The 10,836-nt window shown below is 45.9% G+C and overlaps 1 pseudogene; it reads right to left on the minus strand.

The window, feature by feature from the left end:
• Window positions 1–8,244: 8,244 nt before the first annotated feature.
• LOC140214297 (U2 spliceosomal RNA) lies at window positions 8,245–8,451 on the minus strand (annotated as a pseudogene).
• Window positions 8,452–10,836: the final 2,385 nt, after the last annotated feature.

Genomic DNA, 10,836 nt, shown 5'->3' on the forward strand with positions numbered 1-10,836 from the left:
AGCTGTTTTTTCATGCACTTTTTTTCCATTAATTATTCGTTTCTTTATTTCATTTACTAAGCACAAGTAATTTCCCCTATGTTGTCCTTGGTGTCAGTACTTGTTGGCTGCTCATAATATGACTATATATATATATATATATATATATATATATATATATATGTATGTATGTATATATGACACCAAGGACAATATAGCAGAGATTACTTGCACTTACTAATTGAATTAAAGAAGTGATACAAAATGGAAATGAAATCGGTTGAAAAACAACTTGCCGGAGGTTGGGAACAATCTCACGTCTTCACATTACACGTGCGATGCTCCAACCAACTGAGCAACCGCGGCGCCGTTTTCCCACCCACTTTCTAGGGTATTTGTATTTACTACTAGAACTAACCTTCGTACGCACTGGCTAACACTGGCTAACGTCGGCGTATGCGTACACATGCGCATCCTGTTGCAAAGGAATAGTACTCAGTACAACATTAAACAGCAATGACGATAGGACAGATCCTTGTGGTAGACTTCTCGACTGTTGATAAGTTAACAAAGACAATCCGCGTTGACAGCAGTAAAATTGCCCACCGTTCGAAAATTCATAAACCCACGCGACAAAATAGTTTGGCCAATGTGCATTCTGAAGTGCGTTTGCGCTAACGTGTAAAACACGGGGAAGGCGGGAGATGGAAATTCAAGGCGATGAGCAAAACGAGAACAAGGTGAAAGTAGGAGCCAACGTTACGACAAGTGGACTTGTTTTCTTCTAGGCCTTTGCGCTTACATCTTAAATAGGCTTACATGATTTACTCTGTCATACACCATAGTGATATCCAAAGTGGTATCCAAAGTGACTAGGGCTGCACATTTTTTCTGACATCAAGCTAGTTAAATACGACTTTCTAGGACGACATGGGACCGGCAAATCGAATACCCGCGTCTGGCGCCAATTCGCCATGGGTTAGAAATCGTGTTTTCTATCAGCCAATAATCTATGCGCTTGTGTAAGATTATTTCGTTGAGTTTTACTAGGTTGGATGTAAGAGATATTGGCCTAAAGTTGTCTAATACATTACCGGCAGCTTGATTTTTTTAATAATGGTATTACGTTTACAAGCCCCCATTCCGGAGGAATCCACGAATGTTAAATAGAATAGTTTACCACGGTAAGTAGCGCCTGCTGCGATATCTTAAATAAAGTTTTTTTATTGCTGTTGTAATGCCATCGGGGCCTGGCGCTGATTTAGGCAGCTGGCTTAGTACATCTTTTAGCTCTGAAACTGTAACTCTGTAACTGTAACCATGGGTAGGCGGCGTAGCGTGATAGGACAAAATTGCCTTAAGGAAACATTCTAGACCTTTAATAATATCTTCCAGTAATGCGGCCAAATCGCAGGGTTTTGGAACTGCAGAATTGACGCTTATTTGTGCCAGAAGGGCCTTTTTATCTCTCAGGAATCTAAAGAGTGGTCTTGTGCTGCAGGCCTTTGAAAGAAACTAGAAGTGCTTATGTCAAACTTGTCTTTCGTGTTCTTTTCGTGGTCTTTCGGGTCTTGTGGTCTTCGTGGTCTTTCGCGTTTTGTGGTCTTCGTGGTCTTTCGTGTCCAAGTGTTCTTTTAAATCTTGCTGCCGCTTAGTCTCTCCAATTGTAGGATAGTAGTTTTGAAGCAGTTTTTGCAAAGCTTCTTTCCTTATCCTGTAATCGGGCGAGCACTCTGCGTTCTAGCAAAGCTGAGAAGAGCCATTTTTAGTGGTGCGCACAGTGAATTGAGCCTTTTTTACAGAATCTTCTAAAACAGAATATAGCTCTATGGCCTTTTCTTCTTTATTATCCTATTGCTGATTAGACAAAGCCATGTGTAAGACCTTTTTGGGTGCGCTGAATTTAACAAAAGTATTTGAATGCATAGCAATTTGAGGCAATGGGAATACAAGCTCCAAAGTAGAGGAAGATGGTCACTGCTTGTGCCCGAGTTTATAGCAGACCATGCAGAGATAGGCGCATTAGAAGTATCGAAAGTGCGATCTATCGCGAAAATGACTGACTACAAATATATGTGGTCATTCTTGCATTAATGCATGAAAAATAATTGTTACCAGCGCAATCCCACTACCGTTTACCACTCGAATCGGTCTTGAGGACCCCACGAAGTATGATGGGTGTTAGAGTCTCCGCAAGACTATTTTTTTCCAGGGGACATAATTACTGTATCTCGAATAGTAGTATTCAGAATGCCTCTGGGGAAATAAACATTAACTAATGTCAGTGGGATGCGGTCATTGTAGCAATGACGGTGAAGAATGTAGTACAACTGGGAATGACGAAACTAGCATTTTATTGGGCAAACCTGTGCCATCAAGAACAGGCTACACTCAAAGAACGGCGATAGCGGTGAACGCAGTCGGCCATCGTCAAAAATCTGATCTGCCGGTCAAGCGCGTCGGCTTTTATACATGAGTCATTGAAAGTACCAGAATTATCGCTGGTACCAGCGTGTCTTCCAGAAAATTCTACACAGTTGGCGTCACACCTGCAATGAGATTACACAAGCTGTGGTGGTAACGCAAAATAGGTAGAAACATCGATAACTTCCGGGAAACTTGCTATACATGCGGGCGCGTGCCCCCGCTGAACACATGTTAGACAGTTAAAAGCGGTAACCCCCAAAAAAGTACAAGACAAGTACTCGTGTCAATGACCCCCTCTCAAAAAGCTTCATCCATATGCTTATTAAACAAACGTAACAAAACAACAAAGACACAAGGTCCAAAGTAACGCAGTCCAAAAAAAAAAAAAAACGGAAGTCCAATGTTCAGCTTTTCAATGTCTCTAATTTCCTGAGCGCTGGTAGGACGGCTTCAGTCGCACAACACAGACTATCTCAGGTCGCGAACGGCGACACTGTGGTAGCGAAATCCCGTCTGGCACGATCTCATAGTCGAGAGCGCCAATGCGTCGGTTGACCTTGTAGGGTCCGAAATAGTGGCGTAAAAGCTTCTCACTAAGACCTCGTCGGCGTATTGGGATCCAACCCCAAACACGGTCGCCGGGTTGGTACTCCACGTGTCTTCGAAGAACGTAGTTCCGGCTATTGGTCCCTCGCTGGTTCTTGATCCGCAGGCGGGCGTGCTGTCGGGCTTCTTCGGCCTGCTGGAGATAGGCGGAGACGTCAACATTTTCTTCGTCGACGATGTGCGGCAGCATGACACCGAGAGTCGTCGTCGGGGTCCTTCCGCAAACAAGCTATTACGGTGTGATCTGTGTTGTTTCTTCCACTGCCGTGTTGTAATCAAAGCTGACATGCGGAAGAACGGCATCACACGTCTTGTGTTCGATGTCGACGTACATCTCTAACATGTCGGTGAGCGTCTTGTTCAGTCGTTCCGTTAGGCCATTCGTCTGCGGGTGGTAGGCAGTGGTCCTCCAGTGAATTGTCTGACTATACTGCAGGATGGCTTGAGTAAGCTCAGCAGTAAAAGCCGTTCCTCAATCAGTAATGAAGACATCTGGTGCGCCATGTCGCAGCAGCATGCTCCCAACGAAGAATTTCGCCACTTTGGCCGCACTACCTTTAGTCAGGTATATTGTTTCGGCGTAGTTGGTCAGGTAGTCTCTGGCCACGAGGTTGCACTTTTTCCCAGTTGTTGCCTTCCGAAAGGGCCCACAAATCCATTCCGATGCGCTGGAACCCTATGCAAGGAGGCTCGATCGCCTGTAGTAATCCCGCTGGCCTTGTCGATGGTGTCTTGCGTTGCTGACAGTCTCGGCATGTCTTGACGGAACGGGAGACTTTGGCGGTCAGGTGCGGCCAGTAATATCTTTCCTGGCGTCTGGGAGAATAAGAGGTGCCCAGCGGTCAGATGGTCATGTAGGTCGTGCAGTATCCCTCGACGGAGTGCTGAGGGAACAACAAACACGTAGTTGGCGCGGACGGGTGAGGAGTTCTTTGCGAGTACGTTCTTTTTAAGCGAGAGCCAAGACAATCCTCGTTTATATGCCTTAAGGAGAACGTCGGTATTCCCTTCCAAATTCTCGACGAGGCTCTTTAGCTCAGGGTCTGCTCGTTGCTGTTCAGCGAAGTTTCCGCGCTTATTATTCCAAGGAAAGGCGTCGTCATCCTGGTCATCTTGCGGCGGCTGGTTAATGGGGGAGCGTGATAGGGAATCGACATCAGAGTGTTTTCGTCCGGACTTGTAGCTTTACAGTGATATCATGTTCTTGCAGTCTGAGGCTCCACTGCGCCAGTCGTCCTGAAGGGTCCTTTAAGTTCGCTAGCCAGCACAACGCATGATGGTCGCTGACAACATTGAACGGCCTGCCATATAGGTAAGAGCGGAATTTCTCTCTAGCCCAACTAATGGCGAGGGATTTCTTTTCGGTCGTAGAATAATTGCCTTCCGCTTTAGACAGTGACCAGCTAGCGTAAGCTATCACCCGTTCAAGTACGTCCTACCTATTGGACTAGGACGGCACCTAGGCCTAGGCTGCTGGCGTCAATGTGGATTTCTGTATCGGCGTCCTCGTCGAAGTACGCAAGTATCAGCGGCGACTGCATGCGTCGTTTGAGCCCTTGAAGTGTCTCGGCCGACGACGTTTCCCACTTAAACTCGACTTCACATTTTGTTAGATTCAGCTGCTCTGCGACGCGTGAAAATTCCTTGACGAAGCGCCTGTAGTAGGCATATATGCCAAGGAACCTACGCGCTCCCTTCTTGTCGATGTGCTGCTGGAACTTTGTGATGGCAGCTGTCTTCTGCGAGTCGAGGCGGACTCTAGATTTGCTGATAGCAAGTCCCAGGAAAAGAAGCTCATCGTAAGCGAAGCGTGAGCTTCAAAGTGAACCCTGATGACTTGATGGCCTCTAGTACTGTCGCGAGCCGCCGAAAGTGAACGTCGAAATTACCGGCGAAGACGACGACGTCCTCCAATAAACAAGACTAGTCTGCCACTTCAATCCTTCTAACACTGTGTTCATCATGCGCTGGAACGTTGCAGGCGCCGAGTACAGCGCGAATGGCATGACCTTCAACTCATAGAGACCGTCTGGCGTAATAAAGCTGGTGTTTTCGCGATCTCTCTCGTCGACTTCTATTTGCCAGTAGCCGGACCTGAGATCCATCGAAAAGAAGTATTTAGCTTTGCAGAGCCGATACAATGCGCCGTCTATTCATAAGAGGGGCTATACGTCCTTCTTCGTGATCTTGTTCAGTCAGCGATAATCGACGCAGAAACGTAGGGTCCCATCCCTTTTCTTCACCAAGACTACAGAAGATACCCACAGGCTTTTCGACGGCTGGACGATGTCGTCGCGCAGCATTTCGTCTACTTGTTGCCTTACAGATTCACGTTCTCGCGTCGAAACTCGATAAGGGATCTGGCCGAGTGGTAGAGCGCACTCTTCGGTTATTATGCGATGCTTTGCAACTGATGTTAATCGAATCTTCGATGACGTGGAAAAGCAGTCTTTGTATCGTCGGAGATGATTACTGATTTGTTGCTGCTTACTCAAGCATAGTCTTGGATTTATGACGAAGTCTGCTTCGGGAACTATGGTAGCTGGGGTAGATTCGGCAGAATCCGACAGCACAAACGCATTGCTAGTTTCTTCAATTTGTGCGATTTATGCGATCGTCGTGCCCTTGTTGACGTGCTTGAACTCATGGCTCCTGACGTGTTGAACTCCAGGCGGCGGCATCTGGCGACGGAATTCCGGCGTCATAAGGGCCTGGCGCGGGCGCGGAGGGGGAATCTCGCGGTGGGTGACGCCGACGCATGTCATCGCTTCCGGCTGGGACTGTACAGATAGCGTTTGCACTTCAGTAACCCCAAGTGATCGCTGAACCTCTTCTTTGACGATGTCGGTGATTGAAGCCGCTTGAGACTGCGAACTTGTGAAGAGCTTCTGCAGTTGCTCGCCAACGACCACTCTGACGGTTTCTCGTATGTCGTCACTGCCGATTGCTCGAACATAGGTGTAGTTTCGGTGGTTATATTGCGTTGTCCGCATATCGAGTGTCTTCTCAATGGTTGGGCCTTCGAATACAAATTCAGCAACATTCCTGAGCGGGTTGCATGTCAATCCGGCAAAGAGCTCCTGCTTTACCCCACGCATGACGAATCAAATTTTCTTCTCAGAGATATCCAGGTTGGCGTGGCGAAACAGGCTCGTCGCCTCCTTGATGAAGATCGCAAAGTTCTCGTTGGGTAGCTGTACGCGCGGCTTCTAGCATAGCTTTGGCGCTTTCCTTGTGCAAAACGCTGGTAAAGGTTCGAAGGAAGCCGCTACGGAACAGGTCGCATAGTGTCAGGGTCGTCTTCCGGTTCTGAAATCACGTTCTGGTGGCGTCTTCAAAGGCGAAGTATAGCCGCAGCCTGTCATCGGAGTCGCAGTTGAAAGTCGCGATTCGTCAATAGGTCTCCATCCATGTTTCTGGGTCTTCAGAGGATGATGCATAGAAGGTTGCTGGGTCCCAAGGTTGTTGCGGCAGAATGGGGGACACGTGGCCAATCATTGGGGGCGCCGGCTCCCGCTTGATCCCTCTGTACTTCTCGGGAAGAGGTCCGTATTCCGGTATCAGTCATTGCTGCCTACGGCTCGCTCGCTGGTCCTTGGCGACGTTGTTGTTCTTGACGGGTTTCGGGCTTGCATCGCGGCTCTGTGGAGGCGTTCGGTGCACAAACGCACCACCACCTCCACCAGATATCACGTAGTAGTGACGGTGGAGGTGATTCTTGATTCTCGTCTTATACAGCGAGAGAACCATGCTACTGAGACTCCACAAATCGTCGCTTGCTACAGGCTCGAAACCCGGCAATGCCTATAAGTATCCCTGCTCAAAACGAGGTGATGCATGGCAAACATGTCGCATCGAAACGTTTCTACCGGCATGGAAACTTATTCCTTTTCGGCTAGCTGTTGGCCTCCCGTGGGCGTGTCATAAAGCTGCTCCCTCATTTTCGGGGGCGTTTACGGGCCGTGCAGCGCCACCCGTCACTTGCCGCCTAAAACGTTTACCAGATCCTGACCCACCTGTAGGGCACTGTATTGTTCCTCAACATGTTTTCCACATTAAGCGAGACGTCCCTTCCGTTTATGGACTGTTTTTCGATTTTTGGCAACATAGGGAGACTTGAACAGATCCGACCTACTAGTTAGCGCTTATGCTACAGCTTTGGATCTGAAATTACCAACCTTCAACCTCACATGGACTACATTCGCACTTTGTGCCATCCTGATGCGCAGTCCCCCCCTTCCTCATAATATGGAAAGATGTTACAATGTTAAGTAGGTACCAAGAGACATGGGGATTGAATAGAAGAAGAGGAAAAAATAGTTCTGGTTGCACGATGCCGCTTTGTAAAGAATAAGCATTGAGTTGTTTGTGACCGGCTTTCATGTATCGAGATATACATCCGGCAAGATCTGACCTACCGCCACACAGATTTCATACCATGGTGCACTATGCAAAGGAAGCCGCTGCTTTTGTTGTTTTTGTGCTCCTCTGCACGTGTGACTAATACGCAGTATGGGTGATTGACCGAATCTGAGGTGACTATGAAAATTAAATTTTATTTGTAAATTTTCTAGAAGTAGTAAATTCAGTAAGACAGATCCAGGAAATTGAATGATGTAGCTTGAATTATAATATGCTAAAATAGTATCGATAAAAGAAGCAGATTTACCTGGACAATTGCTTGCAGTAAATAATTTCCTGAATGCTGCTGCAAACATCCCCCTGACATCCCGAAAGTCGCAGCTCAAAATGGAATAAATAATTTTCAGATCCACGCGGATCTTGCAAAAGGGGATATCGGAGATGCCTTTCCCCAGTAGAGTAAAGCGGCAGCACCACAAAAGAAAGTGATCTATCGTTCATTTTTCATTGCTGAAAATGCAAAGGGAAGCTTGACTGAAACAACCTGTATCAGTAAAATTCAGAGAGGGAATTCGATAGCACGAAGGAAGCCTCGCTTTAAATGAATTGTTGTTTTCGGCCGTTGTATGGGAAAAACATATACGGCATATTACTGAAAACATTGTAAGAACGGCTACTGCCGGCGCAGGCACAGCTATCCTAAAACAAGCAAAAAAAGAACGACGATAGCCTTTCCGTGATATGTCGACGTTCTTGTCACAGAATGCTGCTTTTTACAGTGAAATTGCTTAACTCTACCATCTGTATTCACCAGCTGTGTGCGTTCCCAGGGGGGCACCTTGGCGCGGTTACGTCCGTATGGGCGACAAGAATGTGTGCGCCGATCCCGGTGATTGTGAAATACCGGGTCGACTCACGGCGGAGGTGAAGCAAGCTTCACGTAATGCAATGCCCCAACTTCCAAAATAAGTTCAATATGTTGGGTCCAAGCAGATAAATTCGCCATTATAAGAGAAACACTACATATATGTGTATCAAAAAGTGCACTTAGTTACAGCAAGATTGCCTTCATGCGCTTTCTTTGTTTTGAATCCTGTTTGACTAATAATGAGAGGGGAAAAAAGTGTGACCACGGCGCCTGGGCATGTTGCCTGGGCATCTCTGGTTATGACGTCACGCGCTTCAGAGGTGCCGGCGCGGCTGCAGAAGCGGTTGCGGCATGTGCGTGGGAGGCGTGTTGACCGAGGCGGCGCTTGTGTCGATGTAGTGTGGTGCCGTAATTAAAAAAAATGTATGATTTCATAATCTATGCAGCCCATGTATGCAGCCCATGTAGGCAGCCTAAACAGCTTCGCTGGTAATCCGTCCCCATATGAATGGTGCGACCCCAGGAATTTTTGTATGTCGCGATACGTGGCGCGCAGAGGCTGAAGCGCCATCAGTAAACACGTGCGCTAGTCACCTGTACACATGTGACCAGCTAAAGAACTCCAAATATTACGTTTATCAGTGTCATTACTTATGGGTACCCGTATATTCTCACTTTATATCAGCGCCCACTCTGTGAGCAATGTTCATGCGGTAATCAAGTTGGAACGCATGCTGAATCATGAGGGCCAATTTACGTTAACAATGCCCTTTGACAATATTCTCAATACGAACTGAAATTATTAAGAAGAGCCGTTCTGCAACCTTCAGGATGTTCTTTGTAGCAGGGTTCTATTGACGTCATCGTTTATTCAACTCATCCCCAGGCACTTATTCATGCTGGTTTTACGGAGTAGCTTGACGTCATGCATAAATTTCTTTATGGTCCAGAAATGGGTCAAGTTCCTCTGTGCGTCATAGCTTTCTCAGAAATATAGAAAAAGTACAAAACTACAACGGCATACTGTGGTATTCTCCGTGGGCAAAGGGGCAGATAACGCGCGCCGCTGTTTAATTATAATGAGACGCTACAGCTGCAGAAAGAAAAAAAGTGTCAGCTTAAGCTCGTTAAGCATTCAAAGAGGTAGAACAGCCTCAGAACATCAAAAATATTCTGTCAAAATAACCATTAACAAGGGAACTGCACGGCAAATGTGTTGGCTTAATATTACTGCAAACTTTGAGCCCCACCTTCACTTCTTCAGCAGTTGATTACCGCAACTAAAAGGAATCAATCAATCAATCAATCAATCAATCAATCAATCAATCAATCAATCAATCAATCAATCAATCAATCAATCAATCAATCAATCAATCAATCAATCAATCAATCAATCAAAACTTTCCAACAATATATTTTTGTCACTTGTTCCCATTTTTCAGATTGCCTGCTTTTCCAAATCAAAGGCATAACATGACACGTATGTGAAATAGGCGAGATCTTAGTTTGGAGGCATAAATGCTTTTTCTGAACCCACATTTAGCACACGACTGCGTTAAAATGATTAATTCTTCCCTCATCTCTCCCAACACAACCTTATAACCCTATAGTGAAATAATAATATATTGACGCAAGGTGGTCTTCTTGTGTACCGGCTCATAAAAGTACACTCTATAGCCACAATATAAAAACTGGAAAGCCTATATATTTGGGAGAAGACAACGCGAATAAGCTTGAAAAGGAAAGCAAAAGAGGATAATTGTAAGTACGCTTGCACGCAAAGGGGATGCGTGTAAGCAGGTGCTACGACACCTTCCGAACAGCTCACTACAGGGGTAATAGCGATAAAGTACATCGAGCGAGATTAGGAGAATGGAAAAGGCAAGCGTCGTTTAAAAGTTTACTCGCTCAGTGGCATATAACGCACGGATGGAGTTCAATGACTCTACTGTGCGAAATAAGCCTTTAAGACGAGAAGCGAAGCCATAGCGAGAGGCCACCTTATGTGCGTCAGATGTCGACGCTAGCATGCTTAAAGGTAAATTCGATATAATTCCAGAAGTTATAAATTATATTCCGAAGGCCGAACTCGATTACTGAACTTCTTGTGACAATAGAAGCACTGTTCTCCAGTAGTAAGGCATGATCAAGAATTACTGAGAATTTTCTCAAACATAACAAAGTCCAACCATCTCGAGTAATTTACTATGAACTTCTAATTCATGATCGAAAATAAAACAACCGTATGAGAGTGCACATATTTGGGATAAGCTGAACGAAATAGAGCAGTCTCATTGTAACGCCTACATTAAAGATAACGTGTGGAAGACAGAATTTCAGAAGGTGAATGACAGCTTTCGAACTCTTTTACTTCACACAGCTTCACGGACGTCATAAACGAACGTTTGACGCAGGAACAGGTGACCTCTGGAAAGGTTAAACTGCTTACTTATACACGGTTTAACACTTTAAAGTGTAGCAGCGTATATCGCTGATGCCAACGCGAGGATGCGTTGAAAGCATATTAAAAAGTTAAAATACGGCCGCTAACCTTTCTTTTGATTAGTTCACCATGCCGAAAGGAAGGGTTTCAG

The sequence above is a fragment of the Dermacentor andersoni genome, chromosome 11, assembly GCF_023375885.2.
Source record: "Dermacentor andersoni chromosome 11, qqDerAnde1_hic_scaffold, whole genome shotgun sequence".
In the NCBI taxonomy this organism is placed as follows: Eukaryota; Metazoa; Arthropoda; class Arachnida; order Ixodida; family Ixodidae; genus Dermacentor; species Dermacentor andersoni.